Source organism: Centrocercus urophasianus, unplaced genomic scaffold (assembly GCF_019232065.1).
Source record: "Centrocercus urophasianus isolate 14NV4802_14NV808 unplaced genomic scaffold, USGS_Curo_1.0 seq_11, whole genome shotgun sequence".
NCBI lineage: Eukaryota > Metazoa > Chordata > Aves > Galliformes > Phasianidae > Centrocercus > Centrocercus urophasianus.
Genome location: NW_024884253.1, coordinates 9177576 through 9195756, shown reverse-complemented (window position 1 = coordinate 9195756; position 18181 = coordinate 9177576).

The window sequence follows — 18181 nt, the reverse complement described above, 5'->3', positions numbered from 1 at the left end:
GCAGTAGAAAACGCTAAGACCATGATGATTTATAGACAATTAAAAGAAAAACTTTTACCATGGCAATGTTACAAAATCCAAAGTGTGCATGTGATGGACAAATCAGTGGCATACATATTTTTAATGAATGAATACAAAAGGACAAAAGGACAGAAATGCAGGATCCCACCTTAAAAAAATAAAAAATTAAAAATTAAAAAAAAAAAAAAATTTGCAGATTCATACGTGATTGATGGATTTCCCCCGTATCATGTTCATTCTTTTTTTTTTTTTTACTATTAAAAATCCCCAGTAAACAATATCCCCCGAGTTGATGGGAACAACATGAAGGGAGTAAATTGCCACAGATGACAGTGAGACAGAATTGATCTAGATAGATTTATTTCCAGGTTTAGTAAGAAATTCACAATTGAAAAAGAAAGGAGAAAAATTATTTTGCTTGGGGCAGTTCACGGCTACTGCACTGCTCCTTACCTCTTAATCACTTGCTGAGGTGAAGTAACAATCAATACAGTGTGAAAGAGAACACAGAGGGCCTGAACCACGTCTCACTAAAGCCAGGGGTGGTAAAAGAGCCTTCCCAAGGCTAAGTTCTTCAACAGCCACAGCACAGGACCTGCAGACAAGATCTGAGACTAAGGTGACTTTGAGCCACATTCAAGTTCTTCGATTACTGCTGTTTCAGAGGGTTGACACAGTTCCACAGGGAATGCATGCCGGTTGGCACAGCATCCCAAGACCACTGTAGAAGCATAGGACTGCAAGTCTTGCTTTAGCCTTGCCTTAGCACACTGCTTGACTTTCCTCCTATTCTAGCTACCTCCCTGCATTAGTTCCAGAGTGTTCATATAACAGACATGGGGTATCCTTCCTTGATGCTTGCATAAGGATTGCAGGACAGATAAAAGGCCAAAGCTGAAGCTCTGAAGCTCTGTGCTGCTGGGTCTCAGCTCCAGCCTCGCAGTAATGGAGCAGTGACAGAACATTTCACGCTCTTAAAAGACAGCAAAGTGGTTTTGGAGGGAGGAGAGTTTCAGTCCAGAGGACAACTGTTCATTATTTTTTTTGCTGTGGGATCTCTGTTTAACCTTGTGATCATCATTTTGTTTCCCCGTGTCTCATTTTTACAGCAGCATACTGCTACATCACTGTCTTTGAGGGGGGCAGAGGATTTGAACACTAGGTGTCTTAAAGCTATGAACTCCTGGGATTTCAGTAAGAAAAGAATCTCAGGTTTGTATGGAAACTCAAGTTCAGATGCACTAGAAACTTTGCCTTTATTAACTTACTGCAAATAAAATAAAAAATAAATAAATAAAAATACAATTAAAAAAAAATGAAAGAAAGGGAAGATTTTTCTTAAAACTATGTCACTAGACTGAACTGAAGTATGCACTCTGCCTTCTCTCCAAGGCTGATTACAAACCTGGATCTGCAATATAATTTAAGAATGAAATAATTATAAGACTAAGAGGTGAAGAAAGGATTTTTTATGTTCCACACCCAGCATTGCTCCTATCCCTGATTGACCTCAGGCAACAAACCAAAATCAGCTTAAACTCCATCTAAGTTTCACATCTGGAGGCATCTACAGCAAGAGTGTACTTCTGAAGTCAGATGAATGTCCTTCCAATTCAGTATTGGGCTTTCACCCATTGTCAGATGCGCACATAAGGGGTATAAGAATCAAGCAAGCATATGAATGATATTTTGCTCTCTAACAGTCTACAGTTCATGGACTTACTCAGCAATGGAAGTAACTTCATATGTAATTATCTTTAGTGCATGTTTCAAAACTTTTTAAATAGTTTCTTAAACCTAACTGGCTCCCATCACCTCCTTTGACATTAGACTTTTTAGTTAAACAGAAGCCATTCCATAGTTTTGAATATCCATATTGTCTATTCTTTCCTTGCTTTCTCATTTGAGTGATGCACTAAAAATATACTTTGCTCTCAGGAAACTGTATTCCACACTGAATATTTTATTCTCTATTTTTCTCTTATTTATTTGTAACATACAGTTTTGATTTCTAATGAGCATTAAGTTGATTTTTTTCACTGAGTTCATGGTAACCCGAACATCTCATTCCTGATAAGCAGTGTGTACAAGAATGCTTGCTGTTTCAAAGTTTCTCTCCATATGTTAACTTCATATTTGCTCTTTCTTGCTTTCCAACCCAAGACATTCTATGATTCGATGGGGATTGACCTCTGCTCTCAGGAAACAGCATGAAGACAAGAGGTAATGGTCTTAAGTTGCTCCAGGGAAGGTTCAGGTTGTATATTAGAAAGTAATTATTTTCAGAAAGAGTGGTGAGGCTTTGGAACAGGCTGCCCAGGGAGGTGGTGGAGTCACTGTCCTTGGAGATGTTCAAGAAAAGAGTAGATGTTGCACTGAGTGGCATGGTCAGACATTGGTTGATGTTCAAACTGGATGACCTTATGGTCTTTCCAACCTTAATGATCCTATGATTCTACAAAAGGTCACCATAGAGTTGCATGTGCTACACATCCTAGGAGAGTAACAGCCCCTGGGGGTGGATAAATGTTGGCATATTCAGAAGAAGCAGGATAAGGAAGCACCACTGTGATCAGCAATTCTCCATGCTTCTCATTGGATCTCAGTGGGCTGGTACCATTATGACAACACTGCACTTGACACCTCCTCTGATTTTTATGTTGTATTCACTGTGCTATTGCTATGTATTTTTACTAAAGCTCCACTGATGGATACCCAGAGAAAAATGCTGTTCCAGAAACAGTATTGCCATCTAGCAGCAGCTCAGCATCTTTTATAAAGCAGAAACGCCCAATGTCAACCAGATACTTTTGCAGTCTGTCTTTTCACTGCAGAAACAGATGTTTTACTACAGCTTTACAAGCTAACAGCCGTAGAACTAATAGGTAACAAAAACTTAAACTATACTTTTCAAGACAATGTCTTAGTTGGATTTCTTTGTAATGAAATGGTAGTCTGCAAATGTTTCGGAAAGTTCTGCTCTTCAAAGAAGAGGGGAAGAGGGCTTATTTCCATATGGGACCTGGGGAACAATTGAGGATTATGGAAAGTATTTTCTAACTGGACCTGGTTAGAAGTACTGATGAGAAGAGAACTACAAATTCAATGCCAGCTCAGCATATTGAAGCTCAGACTGGGAGCTTATGTCTACAAGATCATCTCCTGGTGTGTTTAATGCATTTTGCTGCTTTCTGGTAAGACAGATAGCATACTAAATAGATCCAAAGTATTCTTCACTACAACACTGGAGCATTCTTTCTAATGGAGGGTATAATCTCATTACAAGCTCTGGTAATCATCTAGATTACAATCTTAATTGCCAAAGTAGGTGAATAGATAAAACATATTTCATGTGTCCCCTCCTCCTTCTTTCTCTTGTTAAAGGTTCAGCAGGAGAAGAATGGATTTTTTTTTTTTTTCTCTCATGAGATTTTAAACACCAGAAAGATTTCTTTGTTATCCTCCACATATATCCTCTGCTAGGTGACATTTCAAACTTCAAATTTATGATTATAAAGCCAGATTGCTGTGACAATCTTCCATCAGACACTGAGAACTCTCAGTTTTTCACAGGAGGTGTTCAGCACCTTGTAGGTTTCACTTCTCATTACGCTGAGTCCTGGAACACATCTCTTAGTAGTTCAAAAAGTACAGTTTCCTGAATAGAAATCTCATTAACTCCATCATACCCTCAGCCAGTACTAACTTACACCATAGGCTATCTGCATTTGAGAAGAGTTATATAAACAGCCAAATCTCAAACCAGTCTCACATAACTCTGAAAAAGGAGATAATATCTTCTTGCTAAACATAGTTCAGGTGGTGAGAAGTGAGGTGGGAAAGGCTTAATAGAAGGGGAACAAGGAAGTCCTGTTGCCTTGATGGTTTTCTGCTGCCATAGCTTTACTGATGCCCATAGGAAGCTGTGCATTTAAACAAGCATCCCTTTATCTCACTGTAGCTGAGCTTCCAGCTGGGACCAGAGCTGAAGCTGTGCCACATCAGCACTGAAATGAGGTATTCACTCAGAAATGGGAGCTACTGTGAAAATATAAGCTCATGAGCTCATCAAACAGCAGGAGGAAAGGAGCTCTCTCTAGCCAAGCACTGCAATTTTGCATGGTCTGTTCAAGAATGTTCCACCTAAATGACTCAAATCCCACAGTTAATGATACCACTGATGTTGTTCAGCACTAAAATCAGGTTTTCAAATTTGGCTTCTGGGAGTCATTTTGTATCTTGGTGACAGAGTTGCCCACTGCTGAGTTACTCCATCACAAGAAAGGCCACACGACAAGTTTTCTAAGTCCTACAATTAAGCCACTAAAAAGCATGCTTCACATGGCTCTAACGCAGTTCATGAAGGACCTGAAAAATGCTTAGTTTTTTACTGAGATGCACAGGAAAATCAACTCTTAGAAACGTTCCAACTGAAGAAGGACTCAGACTGAGAGATCTTGAGATTACATTCATTTCATAGAAAGAGGACAGCAAGGTCAGTCACAATGAATTGTTTGCTTTATTCATTTCCCTTGAGAAAATGGCATAGCTCTATTTTCTGAAAAGGAGATCCAGCCACAGACAGTGTAAAGACAAATCTGGGCAAACATCTCTCTTGTTGAGTCACTTTTCCCAGCAGCACTGAGCTTTCAGAGCATCTTGGCTAGAGAAAGGTGGGTGCAGGGGAACCCTTCTTTCCATTTGAAAGACATCAGATGTGAGAAAGTCCCATAGTCTGTACTCTATCTCCATTTCACTTTCATAGTAAGTGGCTTAGCTCCAGTGTTAAATTGACCCAATCTGTGAAAACCATTGTCCACCTGCCTTCTGCAACCAGCCCATGCAATACACTTTGTCCCTGCTGTCCTACTTCAGAATCTCATTCAGAATTTGAACTCTTCGTGCTCACAGTTGTGGTCTTTCTGGATATTTGGCTGTATAAGTTAAAATGCTGGTGAGCATAGTTGGAGCTGAGAACATAATTGATACTCTTAAAGGCTTCTCACCGAAAATCAGATGTTATACATGATCCACTTGCAACTTTTTTATTTGATCTTGCTGAAGCTATAGATCTGGGATTTGCACATGGAAATGCCAAATTACGCTGATGGACTATTTACCTGAATGATTGTATTTAAAAATCAAAAAGAAAAGAAAAGAAACATTAAACATATTTCATTAGCCAGGAACTCTCTCTCTCTGCACATTCAACACTTAAACAAAAGTGCTTCTAAAATGTACTTATTAAAAAAAACACATTGCTTTTCATTGGCTCAAACACCAGCACTGAAAAGGGTCTGAATTTTTAATAATGAATTGTATCTCACAATTATGAAGTTTACATCACAAGAGCATCACAAGAGCATCACAACAGAAACATTTGTTGTGATACGTCTAAAGGGGGGAAATATATATATATTGTTGTTTTGTTGTGTTCACAGATAATAATTTCATTATATTTCCAAACTTGCAGTGTTAGAGTTACAGGACTGGAGATCTCAATGATTCTGATTTTACTTTTAAGATAGTACCTGCATAAGCCACTTTCTGTGGGCGACACTGATTCCTTACACTTACACTTTAATTTTGCTACATGACAAGAAAGTCTGTATGTCTTAAAAGGATGAGCTTAGAGCAAAATTATTTTAGCAGACTTCATCTAACCCGAATTTCAGCAAAGTATTTCCATTTGTGATCTTCCTTTTTCACACTGTGCTGTTGAGTATGTCCTTCATGCAGCATCTAAATGTCACAAGAAGGTACAGACATTACAGTGCTGGAGGTCTTACAAGCACATTGTGAGTGATAACTCTGCTACTCTTAAGAGCTTTCAGTCTAATGGCTGAGAAGACTACGAAGATCTGCTGCACTATCTGCCACTTTTCTTCGTCCAGGTAACTGTTTACTATTTTCCATATGATTTCTTATTCTCAAGGACTTGACATATTTGAGATCCCCAGGGATTGTCTAAGAACTTTCCACATAATGATCAGTCTTCTTACTTCAGAACCCTCAAATCAAGACTGGAAAATGTGTTTTAAGATGAAATGTTATTGCCCACGGCTATGTAGTAAGATGTTCCCAATGGTCCATTCCCTCTTTGAACATTATTAGAGATCACATCCAGCATAAGGTGAAACTATGCCAGTAAGGGACAGTCCCACAAGCAAAGGACAAATCGTGCCTGTATAGAGCTGACTTCCCCACTGTCACATGGAAAGGTTATGGATATGACTTCCTTCACACTTTAAAGCACTGACGTTAGCTTTACCCTCATGGTATGCCCGTGCGGTGCCTTGGACTGCAGTTGTGTATCAGGTGCTTCCTGGATCTAAGCATAATGCACTCCCTTAAGAGTCTGCTGGAGATGTGGATCAGAATGTACAAAGCTGGAATCAGGCTCAGTAAGATGACTCACTGAAGTTCAAAACCTTTATGAAAAATCTAGAGCAAGAACCAATGCTTATAGTAGAGATTCTAAAATTTATGCATTGAAAAAATAAAGCCACTCTGCTTTTCTAAATAATTGCAAGTCACCAAAGCACTTAGCTTATCTGCACTCTCACTACGAAGGGATTAGGAGCTAGCTGGAGTATATTTGTTTCATGTAACACAAAAAATCTGCACATCCACCCAGATGCGTAAATTCGTATGTGTGCATGCAAGTGATTGACGGAGGGGCAACAGTTCAGAACCAGATCTGCTTCATTTCTTTCTGACATGATCCCTGAATTCAGATGCAATGCAAACAGCAGTTAGTAGGAGGCAGTTTCTAATGAAACGTTAGGATTAGTTTGTCAGTCAGAAGCTGCAAATCTCAGTCAGCACTGATCAGTTCCTGCCAAAAGGGTTTCAGATTTTTTTTCATACAGTAAATTCCAAAGAGATACGGCAGTCCTAAATAGATCTATTGCTTTCTAAGAACATAGTGCAGTGTGCCTGCTAGGCAATTTGCCTAGAAATTCTTTTCCAGTGAAGTACTGGAAGAGAAAATTTCGTTTGCTCTGCTCCCAGTTCCTGGAGTGGCAGTAACTCTGTGCACAGCTTTGGTTACCCATGTGAAGGCATTGTGCATCCAGAAATCACTGTCTTCATCTGGAGGAGGTGTCAAGTGTAAGGGAAAAATTCTGCAACCCAATCTACCAATGATGGTGGTCTCATTAAAGGCAGAATTACATCATTATTTGGGATTTAATCCAAACTCTACAGAAATCAATGAGAAATTAGCATTGATAGACTTTGAAATGGCATGGAAGGCAATGAGGAAAGGAGAGCTACAAATCATGTCATATTTTTTTCTGCAGAGAAAATCAGAAAGGAGAGCAAATATATCTAGATGTGTCTGAGTCAACTCCCTGAGGCTTTTTCAAGCCACAGAGACCAAAATCAGACTAAATGCTTTCCCAGTGTAACACTGAACACCACAGCACAACTCAGTATTACATGTGAAAAACTATCCCAAAGATCTGTGGATTGGTTTGGGACCTTCAAACCTCAGCCTCAGAACTGGGCTCTGGGTTTATAAAATCACTGAGCCCCATGGTTCTGGACAACAGGCAAAACAGTTGCTTCTCCTCTCATGTGTAAGGAATCTAAGCCGTATGACGCCTCATCATGCCTCTTCATAGCTGCATCAAGACCTGGAATTGCATGGTTAGTTTCCTTCTTTGTAGCACTGGCTACAAGGACAAGCTGGTAATATCATCCATATTCAAGGTTTAAGCTCAGAGCTAACCATCATATATTCTCAAAGTAAGGTAGCCAAGAGATGTGCTTTACACAAGATGCTACCATGGAAGAAGGAATAAGCTCTTTGAGAAAGTACTGATTGCTCATGGGTGATGTTGTCTGATACATGTACTGTGCTTAGAGGAAAATAAAACACGAGAAAAGGCTTCTGTCACACCTCACTCCTGCTGCCAAGACAGTTTCTTATTAAATTTGCAGAATCCCTTTAAACGGCTTAGGAAGAAAAATACAAGCGCGTATCCAAGTCAGGTTTCAGCAGCTGTCAAACCACCCCTCTCACAAAGTTTTTCCCCTTTTTTCCCCCTGGTTGGAGACACCCAAGACAATAGTTCCCAGTTTGTTGAGTGGAAAATCACAAAAGGACAAAAGCACAGATTGCAAAATCAATTCCAACAGCCCAAAGCATCTGAGAAAAACTAACTGGAATGCTTGCTTAGGAATTCCCCTTCCATTCCTGGATGGCTTGGTGCCAGGCAGTGCTGGAAGCTACAGCTTTCTCATCAGCCAGGCAAAGGGGCTTCAGCTCCCAATTAAACAGACCCTGTGGTCCACAGACAGCCAGGTAAAAAGCAGAATTATATTCACAGTCTTTGAATTTATTCCAGGGAATTGCCTGGGTACTTCTGCTCTTTATCCTGAGCTACAGCCAGGACAGCTCAGAGTCCTCACTATGACCTTTTTCCTCCAAATAGAGTTTGTGTAGTGGTGACGACTAACGGGAGGGAAAAATTGTAATTCCATTTTGGTAACTGACCAGAATAAAGACATATCAGCTGACAAGTGACAGTAATTCATGCTGAACAGCCAGGCTGGATTCTTCCCAGCTAACACTTTTGCAATTGCAGTGCGAAAACCATCTTCAGGTTGTGCGTTATCCTGAACTGATGAAATGTCCAGCCAACTCATAGTAATGCAATCTTGGTGAATTATGCAATGCTGTTTTAAGTTCAATACTCAGCGCCAGAGAGTAACGCCCCATAATATGTTAAACATACCACAAGCAATGCAAAATGCACTGTTCTTATTTCAAGGATGCCTGAACCCCACAGATCTCTGAGGATCAAAAGCATCGACATCAGTTACAAGGATTGGTCTTCAGTAACAAGCAAAAAGCCTTATTCTCCACTGTTGGCATCTGTGCTGCTCAGCTGACAGCAGACTCATGGCACTGGTATACCTCCAGGGGAGCTCCCTTTTTCGTTTGTTGCCAATCATCAGCTACCATTTCACAATGGTAGCTTTTTATGTGCAATCTACATCCATGCCAGCTCCTAATGGTACCTCTTGCCTAGAGAACAACAGGACAAAGCATCAGCTTACTCTCTATTCCTCTCTCTTTCTCTCCCTCTCTCTCTCTCTCTCTCTCTCTCTCTCTCTCTCTCTTTTTTTTTTTTTTTTTTTAATGTACAGAAATATCCTCATGAAAGTTTTCAGGAACTCAAGATACATGAGCCAGGCACAATCATACAGCTGACTGATGAGTTCATAAGGAGGTAGGAACTAATTAATGCTACAAAGAGAAGGATGGACTTGTGGTTAAAGTGCTGACCTGAGGATCCAGATGACTGGGTCCAACTCCCACCTCCTCAATGCATTTTCTCAGTGACTTCAGGCAAGTCCACTGGGATAAGTTGATTCATAAAAATGCATACACAAATTTGCTCTGCCGATGCCATGCCTTGGACTTTTCACCTTTCAGTTGTGCTTATTCACCCAGCCAGTGTCTGGTGCCCATTCAGCCAAACAACATCTGAGCTAAAACTGAAGCTGCCACGTGCCTAACTATAGTTGTTCATACCCTCTGCTGCTGAGTCTTCCCAGTATCTTCTCAAGGCTACCATACGCTCCTCCTTTCTCTTCATCACTAAAAGATGGACAGGTAGAGAAATCAAAATTATTTTTGCTCATGCTTTTGTCCTTGAATATACTTTTTAATATTTGAGTACATTGTATTTGTAATAAAAAATTATATTTGCTTGAAAGACCATGTCAACTGCAGTCCATCTGGTTACCTTTACAAAACCAAGGTGGGATTTTTTTTTCATTAGCTCCAACATTTTTGTGTTGAGTCTAGCCTGGAATATCTGTAGCCATGTTAACTCTGTAACCTTTCACAGCAGCTTGTTCCATTGACTAATTGAGTAGCTGAAACACATCTCCCACATATGTAGCCGGAATTTTCCTTTCTGCAGCTTAAATCAATTTCTGCTGCTTCTTTCCTCTCTGACTAATGAGAATAACTGGACCCTGTTCCCTTTATCAAATCATTTTATGTATTTGCAGACAGCTATTATGTCTTCCTTCAGTCTTCTGTGCAGACTGAACTTGCCTGTCTTTCTCAGCTGCTTCTCATAAGTCTGGTTTTCTAAATCTTTTATCATTTTTGCTACTCTCCTTTGAGCTTTCTCCAATTTGTCAGTGTCTTTTCTTAAAGAGCAGCGTCCAAAACTGAATTCACTACGCCAGCTGAGGCTTTCACCAGTGCCAAGTGGAGCAGAAATGCAACCCTGCTTGTTTTACACGTCATGATCCTTATTCATACTATCCATAATAATTCACTGCAAAACATCAATGGACTAAATATGAGAGCGCATGGACTGGGGACAGCCCAGAGAAATAAAAATTCCTATGAGCCTTTGAAAGGTGTAAGTACCAAAGAAGAGAATTGCTTAGGTGGGTTTGAGAAGAAGGAGAAGGCTAAGAATAATGGGATGAAATGAAATCATAGTCTGGATATCAGGAAAAATATCGTAATAGTTCAGACAGTGGAAAACTCTATCCCTAGGGAAGTGGTGCAGACTCCATGAGTTGAGTCATTAAGAACTAAGCTAGACAAAGCAGTGCAAACTGTACAGCAAATGACTTAATATATTATTGAGAAAGGGGTTACACGGGCTGATAAACTTGGCTTTTTTTGTTTTGCTTTGCTTTGTTTTGTTTTTGTCCCATAGCATTCTGGAATAACAGAACTAATTTTTTCTTATGCTCATATTCACTTTTGGTCCCTACCACCTTCACATGTTCTCCATTTGACCCTTTTTGACAGCAAAGCTAATTTAGGAATGCTTCAAGAATTTCTGGAAAAGTCTGGGGGAGTTTAGTATTTTCCCTGTCTCCGTACCCATGGGCCCCATACATATAGGATATTTGCCAGCTTCCAATCTCAGACAACTAAACACTAACAGATCTCACATGGTACAAACGAGGAAAGTCAGGACATCCAGTAGAGAGTATTATCCATGTCTAAAACTGACAAAACTCTACCAGCAGCACCACTACCTGCCAATGCAAGGGGTCACCATGGTGTAGTAACACCAATGGCTAGCAGCCAGTGGCAGTAATTAGGACAAAATCCCCAGTCTAGACAAAGTTTTAGTTATCATGAGCAAAAGTCTCCAGTCTCTGGGTCTAGTTTTCCTTCAGTAATGCAATTTTAATACTGGTGGAACACCAGAAACTTCAATAGCATTGTGTCTAATACACACATAGACACAAGCAAGACAAGATCTCTGAAGCATTTTCCTTAGCTGAGATGTGTAAATCTAATTTCTTTGATTGAATGCTTATCAAAGGACAAGAAAAAGCCTTACAAATTCTAAAAATGTCCTTTACAAACTTGTTTCTGGAGTTCACAAGCGTAAGGTCCAGTGTCTTGGGAAAATTTAGAGTTAGAAGATTGTCTTCATCGCTGGATGTTCACAAACTCTTTTTCTCATGGCAAAGTTTCTTAGCTCTGGTTTTGTTAATCTCGCACTCTGAAGTCTCGCCTAGTCTGGAAAAATGGTTAGAAAAACAAATAATTCTAGTTGAAGAAACACAGGTCAAAACATTGAGAAAGAGACTACTGCACTGTATACTACATCTTAGAAAACAGCAACTATTTAGAGCCAATCTAAGCAGTCACAGAGAGGAATAATTAGCAAGCAGAAGACTAGCACCTACATTCACTTAAATCCACCAAATTTTGTATTAATTACCCTGAGTGTATCCAAATGGCTGATGCCACAGGACCTTCCATAACGGATGGTGAAATCGTGAAAATCAGAACATTTACAATACAGTGGTGCTTTCTCCAGAGATTCTACTGTCTAGGATTAGCGAGCCAGTAAAAGGAAATTGAAGAGCGATATTAGACAGTAAGAGAGCAGTATTATTGTAACACAGAGAAGTCTTTTTGACCATCAAATATTTCGTAGCTGCCATAGCAAGAGAAAGACTCAGGGTGTGAACAAAGCATGACCTCAAGGAGTTCTGAAAAGCTACACTGAGGTTAAACACAAATTAGTATTCATAGCAGAGAGATCTAGTGTGTTTAGCTGTGCTAGTTGGTAAGTGGATAAATTCTACTGGAACCACTGGCTTACAATACCAAGAAGTGGCCATTACATTTGAGAGATTTTAATAATTTATTTGGTGTTATTGTGTAACAAACTAAGATGTCTCAATGCAACTCTTATCTGGCAGGAAACTGTCTTTCTTTAATAAATGACCAGCTTCATAGCAGGATTCCTGAATTCCTCCACCACATCCTGTGCCAGTACATCACTGGCAGAGTTGCCTGTTTTTCTTCTGTATGCTGTCATACTACTTGGCATCACTACTTGCAGGGTGTGGAGACCTGTCAATTAGAGAAAAGCCAAGAGAGAAATGTAGGTTTTTGCAATGTCCACATGTACATTTACAACTAAGCCATCACTGAAGAATACGAGGGCCAATCTGCCAAAGGCATATGGCGGAAGTACTGGTACTGAGGTGTGATCTGTACTGTACCTTTTATATAAAAAATAACGCCATGGACTACAAAAAGCTCCAGCCAGAAGATTCCTTGTCTCATGGCTAGATCTTCCAAATCTTCTCTTGAACAAAGAGTTCTGTGCTGTCTTCAAAGTAGACATGGCATATTCAAACTCTTCTAGCACTGTAGGTAGAAGACACAAAGAAGTCAATCCAAAATGGAGTTGATATTTTATGAGAAGATTGGTTGTTTATTTGTTTGTTTTCTGCATCTGTTCTGTACTATTTTTCATTCTTACAGCATCTGTTTGAAAGTCAAATCTACTTAAACACCCAGGTATACCTTAAACATTAAGGATAAATGTGCAGCCTTTTATTCCTTAATATCGCTATTCACAATAACTCTTTTCAAAGTGGTAAGCAGCTAATTTCCCATTATTCTATGTACTCAACAAGAGTATTTACCTTTTCTCTATCGTGTCCTCTCACATTTCTTAGAAATGTGGATTGCCCAAGTACAGCAGTAAGGAAATAGCAGAAATATTGTTAAGAGTCTTGCACTGGCTCACAGATAGACAAAGGAAGAGCATACTTCAGATTTTGGCCTTTTCTACTCCTGTTTGTAGTTTATCATGGAGTCAGTATGTGTTTTGAACTTGAATGGCTCCTGACTTTTGAATTAAATATGAACAATTCAACATTGCCTCCAATTGCAGAAGTTTGGACTTGGTAACTCCAAGTGTCCTGTTCCAGGCCTTTATTTTTAGTCTAAAATCTTCTACTCTTACTCTTTGCTAAGAAAAAATCTTGGAGATCCTCTCCAGACAGCTGGGAAATCCTAATTCTTGTAATGATCTTTTACATTGGTGGCTATGCAAAGCACAGAGCACAGATGTAGCACAGAGTATGAGGCACTTTGCTTTCCCTAACTGCATAGCCCACAGAGCTCTAAGAACTTTCATGTCTATGTGTTAAATCCATTAGATTGCTCTGTAAATACTCATGGTTTAAAAAAAAACAAAAAAACAACAGGTGAGGGAGCATGTCTTGAGCTGCAGTCTTCTTCATGATTGAAGGAGAGGTCAATTGGATGTCCTCTGACTCCAACCCCCAAAAAACACTATGAAAAAATAAAGATGATTTCAGGCTTCAAGCATTTGCTATTCAAAGAGTGCAGCAAATTATCACTTGCTGAGTTTATGCTTCTAGCAAGTGTTTCATCTGTGCATTCCCTGCCAACTCACCACCACCACCATACTTCAGGTTCCTCTGTTTAGATGGCCTCTGGCTCAAGGAGGAGTTCTACATTCACTAATGCACTGAAAAATCCTTGTCATTTTTTGCTGTAAAAGTCATATTTTGTCAGCTTCAGGGATCTGCGCTAGTCCTTTATTCCATTTGAAACCACAACATGTAAAACTATTTAACACAGACTGACATGTTCTTATTATGTCTGCCTAAAAGATTTCAATTGAAATTCAATAACAAAAGTCTTTGCACATTTGAATTCTATTCCCATTAATAGCGGCTGATCGAGTGAAAACAAACAGGATACATCAACCATACTGCCAGGTAGAGAAAACAGCAACACAAATTATGCTGTTTGAGGTTATGTGCCAGATAAGACAAGCCAGATAGCACATTTTGCTATATGACGAGGTCCTGTAAAGATTCTCAGAGTTCCAGCACTGAGCCTCTCTGACAATTTTAGTCATAAGGTGTTAGAAAATTATTCAAAGAAATTCTTAAAACTTGTTATCAAAATTGTCTTAACTCAGGACCAAAAGTCTGTCTTGATGCACTGGTTCTGCCTTCCACCTGCCCTGTGCCCTGCACAAGTGCTCTCAGCACTGGATGGGGCTTGGGCTGCTCTTACCCTCCTGCTTACTGCCCTATCCTGTACCAGGGAATGCAGATGGGAAGATGCCAATACCCAATTGTTCCTACATATGCAGGTAGCATTATTCATGCTCACAGGGATTTTCTGTGTTGCCCTATTGATGTCAAGGCCTTCTGGGTTTAGAGTTTTAGGACTTCCCCCATGTCAGCTATTGCCAGAAATTTGTTTCTCTGCTGAAAATGCATTTAGAAAATTGCTGTTTGCGCAAGGACAGACTGTTGCCATTTTAGGCTTCCACTGATTATTTAAAGTGTATGCAGTCATGTCCTTTGCTTGTTTGTCAAGCAGAGAGCATCACTGAGAGGAAAACAATCAAGTGCTGGTGTACACTTGAAAATATACTCCTAATACCATATCTTTAATATTGTGAAGTCAAGCATGTCAATCTCAGTTCCAAAGAGCACTGAGGTCTTCTGTCCTTAAAATGAGTGACCTGTGGAATAAGGCTAGCAGAGGACACGCTCACTGATCGTACAGCTCTCCTAAAGGCCAGGTGGAATTCAGCCAAGAATCAAGGGATACAGTTTAGGAATAAATGGCTCATTATCATTTAGCATCTGTTTACTTAATGGCATAATGTCCCATGCAACTTGCAGCACATAAGAAATTAACGTAATTTTATTCCACCATAAGATATCCAGAAGGAAAATCATACTGTTAAGATAACTACACTTATGTCTCTATGGCATAGGCCAGTACATTTCCTGGTGTAAATTCTTATTCAGAAAGACCTGAGGATTTCTCAACAGATTCCTGAGGGCTGTGGCTTGGAAAAAGGGTTATTTTCTGCCAAACCTGGAGATTTAATGTCTGGGAAGATAGCACAGCTGACTGTAAATCCTGGACATCAGGCTCTCCTCAGCTACCAGACCAGCTTCTCTGACCCCCTGCACTAACTTGGCCTCCTGTAACTCATCCTTCCCTTCACCTTCTCTTCCTCCTTCTTGCACTTCATCAGGCAGTCCTGATACCACACGTACATGCACACTGCAGTGCCTTCTCTTCCCATTCCTGTTCCATTAGGCAAAGTCATTAGTAATTAGGCAGTTGATGCTGGCATGTAAAACACCAGCTTTAAATACAATCTTGCCAGTGGTCATATGGCAAGTTTGAGTTCCCTGCAATCCCTGCAGTACCTCCTCTATCAGTAAGCACTGACATGTCATTACCCCCACCAGGAGGGCTCCTCCACTGTCCCCACCACTATGAGTGTGTCTGCTACTACCAGTCTCCCATGCTGCATATTTCAGTCTCTAGATACTGCAGAATCACTACGCCTTTGGGTCATTCATAACTCCATTGCTCCATGCCATGCTGATGGACAGGCCTCCAACTTCTCACCCCTACATCACAGTCCCCTGTACAACATCCCACGACAGATGTTTCAGCAGCAGCACTCAGACAGGACTCTTCCAAGCCAGTCCTTCGCCTGCTCCCTTTCTAGCTTCACCTTACTGTAAGAAATCCAGTGGAAACTCTGTTTGGGGTCCCTGCATTCTCCATTTGTCAAGCCTTTTCATTTTCTGGTCTTTGAAGAGGCAATTATACATGTCTCTCACTCTGTTTCCTATCTGTCTTATACATTAGAGGAATTTGCCTTTAAAATAAGTTTAGTAACTGCCAGTTTTCCCGCATTCCTTTATCCCTGAGATTATTTTCCTAAGAGACCTTACTTACCAGTTCCCCAAGTTTGATGAAATCCTCTTTTCTTGGATAAGTTATCCACATTCAGCTGTTCTTGCTTTTTCCCCTGGAATAATGAACTTGATCATCTCATGCTTGCTTTCATCCAAACTGCTGCACACTCTTTGGATTCTCAAGCTGCTCTTATCTATTATCCAGAAACAAGTTTAAAGCAGCTGCTACTCTGCCTATTACCTCCCATCTTTTCAAACAGTTTCACTTTCATGGTACCCAGAAATGTAGCAGTCCATCTATATCTGTCTGTGTTGCTTTTGGTAGAGGTATGAAAGTACTTAGCATGTGTTACCATTAAAAAGAGTTGTCCTGCTGATGAATCTTCCAGTTGCACAGAAAAATCTATCCACTGTCTGTCCCAAGCAGCTGATCTACAGGAGGTTGAACATCAATTATAGTTGTCCATGTTCTTCATTTCCCTCCAGCAGATGTGTTCACCCTTTTTCCTGCTCCTTCCTGAACACCAGCACTTGGTATTCAGGAGCTCCATTGTTTTTCCCTTCTGCTTCCTAAAAAATTACATCCCTCTACACTGTTTTTCAAGTCCCATGGAGTGGTTGCCCCCTCCAGGCTGTCACTAAGAATTAGAAATTTGTCATTATTGAATCATGGAATCATCATGGTTGGAAAAGACCTCCAATATCATCTAGTTCAACCATTCACCTACCTCTAACATTTCCCCTCTAAATTATGTCCCTCAGCACAACATCTAAACATCTCTTGAACACCTCCAGGGATGGTGACTTCACCACCTCCCTAGGCAGTCTATTCCAATACCTCATGACTCTTTCAGAGAAATTTTTCCTAACACCTAATCTGAATCTCCCCTGTGCAAATTGAGGCCATTCTCTCAAATCCTATCGTTAATTACACAGAAGAGAACTACTCCCACCTTGCCACAGCCTCCTTTCAGGGAGCTGTAGACAGCTATGACGTCTCCCCTGAGCCACCTCTTTTCCACACTGAACAATCCCAGTTCTCTCAGCTTCTCCCTATAAGACTTGTGCTCCAGACTCCTCACCAGCTTCTTTGCCATTTTCTAGACAAGATCCAGGCCTTCAATGTCTTTCTTCGTAGAATCATAGAATGGCCTGGGTTGAAAAGGACCTCAAAGATCATCCAGTTTCACCCCTCTGCTGTGAGCAGGGTCACCAACCAGTAGACCAGGCTGACCAGAGCCATATCCAGCCTGGTCTTGAATGCCTCCAGGGATGTTTCTTGTAGTGAGGGGCCCAAAACTGAACACAGCACTCGAGGTGCGGCCTCACCGGTGCTGAATGCAAAGGGACGATCACCTCCCTGCCCCTGCTGGCAACATTATTTCTGATACAAGCCAGGATGCCATTGGCCTTCTTGGCCATCTAGGCACACTGCTAGCTCATTCAGTTCTGTTCAGTTGAGCACTGACCAACACACCCACGTCCATTTCCTCCACACAGTCTTCCAGCCACTCCGCCCCAAGCCTGTAGCATTGCCTGAGGTTGTTGTGGCCAAAGCACAGGGCCCAGCACTTGGTCTTGTTGAACTTCATCCCTCTGTCCTCAGCCCAGCTATCCAACCAGTCCAGATCTGTAGGGTATTCCCACCCTCAGGCAGATCAGTGCTTTCTCCCTGCTTGGTGTCATCTGCAAACTTACTGAGGGTGCACTCAATCCCCTTGTCCAGGTCATCAATGCAGATATTGAACAGGACAGGCCCCAGTGTCGACCCCTGGAGAACACCACTCATGACTGGTTGCCTGCTGGATTTGACTCCATTCACCATCACTCTTTGGGCCTGGCCCTCCACCCAGTTCTTTACCTAGAATTATGTTACAGCTTTTATTATTTTTCTGAGGATGGGGGTTAAAATAACTAAATGCTTAATAGAGCTAAATGATAAAAAGAAGATACAAAGGGATTTAGGAGGAAGTTACTCTCTCTAAAAAGTTATATCTGATAAAAGAAAAAAAGGGAAAGGGAAAGGGAAAGAGAAAGGGAAAGGGAAAGGGAAAGGGAAAGAGAAAGAGAAAGAGAAAGAGAAAGAGAAAGAGAAAGAGAAAGAGAAAGAGAAAGAGAAAGAGAAAGAGAAAGAGAAAGA